Raw genomic sequence first — 2,744 nt, 5'->3', positions numbered from 1 at the left:
ACCACTGGGATTCTGGGTCAAGCCATGCTATCTGCTGCAGAGAAATATGCCTTATTACAAAACAACTGCTGTCCTGCTGCCAGGCCTTATTAGAGACAGCGCTCCTGACACAGGACATCAAATAACTATGAGGGTAAAACTGCTCATCATGAACTGGGTTCTATTAAACCAATCAAGTGGTAAGGTCAGGTACTTACAGCATCAATAAACTGTAAGATAGAAGTAGTGCATCCTGAATGGAACATGAGCAGAAATGGAATGCAAAACCAAGAGGCATGCGCAGGTGATGTAGACCTCCATCTCATTTACATCGTTGTCTCAGTACCTCTCCCTTTGCTCACACCAGTGGTTGCCTTGTGGGAGTTCTAGTTACCTATTTCTGTATAACCAACTCCTCCAAAACTTTTTAACCATTTAATCGTATCTCACAATGTTGTGGGCCAGGAATTCAGAACAGCTTGGCTGGGTGATTGTTATGTTTCATGTGGCATCAGCTGGGATCACTTGGAGGCAGTCAGCTGGCAGATGGGCTGCTTCAGAGAGTCAAAGACAGCTTTATTCTCATGCTTGGCACCTTGGTTTGTTCAACTGCAAGTCTGGTCCTTTTGGACCCCTTTCCTTCTATGCTATCTTAAGACTTCTCCACATGGTCTCTAAAACTTGGCAGTTGAACTTCTTACATGGTGACTCAGGGCTGTAAGAGACCAAGGTGAAGCAGACAGTTATCTTATATTCTAGACTCAGAGCTGTTATGGTGTCACCTCTGACACACTGTTTTAGTCAAAACAACTGTCATAGAAAAATCCAGCTTCAAGGGGAGAGGAAATAGATCCCCTCTTGATGAGACTATTGTCAAGGAGTTTGTAGTCATCTTTAATCTGCCTCGGTAGGAGGGGTACCTTATGACAAACCGATAGAGGAAATAAAAGGCTGACCCGGGTTCATGTGGATCAATTCAATACATGAATGAGAGCTGAAAATGGACTGCTGCTGTACTATGGTGGCACTCAAGGTGGCTTTAGAAGACAATAGTAATTATAAATTATAATTATAAATTAAAATTATAAATTCTCCCAATAAACAGAGCTTTGGGTGTTGCACCTGGTCAGACATTCTGTGTGGAAAGAAAAGTGGTCCATTGGAAGACTATATATAAACACATAGGCAGTGTCATATGACTTGGCTTCTGTTAAGGGCTCGGAAAGAGAAAAATTGGAAGGGCAGGGACAATGAGATCTGGGCCAAGACATGAGGATGGATCTCTGGGAATGGGAAAGACATGAGACTCTCTTTGTATTGCATGTTAGCACCTACCAGAGAGTACCAACAATAGAAGGGGTACTGAACAACCAAATTGACAGAATGACAGTTAACATCAACAAGTCTCTACTCCAGTGCTGGCAAAATGGGTTATGAAACCGATTGCTTGGTAGTAGGATGGAGGTATGCATGGGTCCAACAGCATGGGCTTCTATTCACCAAGATCCGTCTAAGCACTGCTGCTGCTCAATGTTTAATCCGCCAGAGATGTACAGACATTGTGTCCCTGATATGCACATATTCTGGCTATGAGTTTGCAGATCCAGGATTTAAATCCAAGGCAATCTGACTGCTGCAAAACTGATAAAGGCCCTTGGCCACTGCATTATCCTTCAGCCCATGACTGCATTAGCTTTTGTGATTACATGCAAATGCTCTTCACACGGGGTTACAGACCCAAATATAAAACTAAGTGATGATCTCAGAATTATATGTTCTCTTCACACCACTGGTTCTCTCTGCATACCTAGGCTTCTTCCTCCTCAATAAAGTCATTTTTTGATATTGAAGCTCTTGCGAATCTCCTCAGGGGTTTCTCCTTTAATCATATTGGCAACAGTCTTGCGGGTAACAACAAACAACCTTTGATGTCTAAGTAGTTTGCAGCCACAGTAAGTTCAAAAAGCATTCCTTGGTCAACTTTCAGAAATTCTTGGTCCCAAACAAGAATATCATCTGTTTACTTTTTTCTGTTCTCATCAATTGCTGCATTAACAATTGGTAGAGGAGCTGGGTCATCAAGCCTTCATCATCCATTCTCAGATATGCCAACATTGTCTTGGTAGTCACAGATTGTTTGGCAATTTCAACATCAACTTCAAATATTTCTCCATCAGAACTTTGTAACTTAATTGAAGGCATGGTACTGGGCCTTAAGGAGGCAGTGGACTGGAGGCTGATGAGAGCTGGGAGGTGCCAGCAGACATGGCAGACATGAAAAGAGAAAGACAGAGAATAAGGCCACTATATTTGAACATTTTAAAAATTGCATTGACATTTTTTTTTTTGGTAAGTCCAACATCTCAGCCCCTCCAGAGACATTTTAAAAATTTTTATTTATTTATTTTTTATGGTGACATTGGTTAATGAAATCCAATAAGTTTCAGCTGTATACTTTAACAGTAAGGCATATATATACTTACACTGTGTGTTCACCTCCCATAGTTAGATTTCTTTCTGTCACCACATATTTGAATCCATGCACCCCGTCTTCCTTCCTCCTCCTTCACCTTCTACTCTCTGGTAACCACTAGTCTATTGTCCATGCCCATGAGTCTCTGTTTGTATGTCCTGTTCATTTGTTGCTTTTAGATTTATATCCCACATACAAGTGATATCATGTGATTTTCAACTTTTTCTGTCTGGATTATTTCACTTAGTATGATTTTCTCAAGGTCCGTCTATTTTGTCACAAATGGCACTAT

The 2,744-nt window shown here is 41.1% G+C and overlaps 1 pseudogene; it reads right to left on the bottom strand.

The window, feature by feature from the left end:
• Positions 1 to 1,786: 1,786 nt before the first annotated feature.
• LOC112481223 lies at positions 1,787 to 2,181 on the bottom strand (annotated as a pseudogene).
• Between the last annotated feature and the right edge of the window lie 563 nt (positions 2,182 to 2,744).

The sequence above is a fragment of the Pteropus alecto genome, unplaced genomic scaffold (assembly GCF_000325575.1).
Source record: "Pteropus alecto unplaced genomic scaffold, ASM32557v1 scaffold555, whole genome shotgun sequence".
Classification (NCBI taxonomy): domain Eukaryota; kingdom Metazoa; phylum Chordata; class Mammalia; order Chiroptera; family Pteropodidae; genus Pteropus; species Pteropus alecto.
The sequence above is the reverse complement of the archived record's forward strand: the minus strand, read 5'-3'. Positions and strand labels throughout refer to the sequence as shown.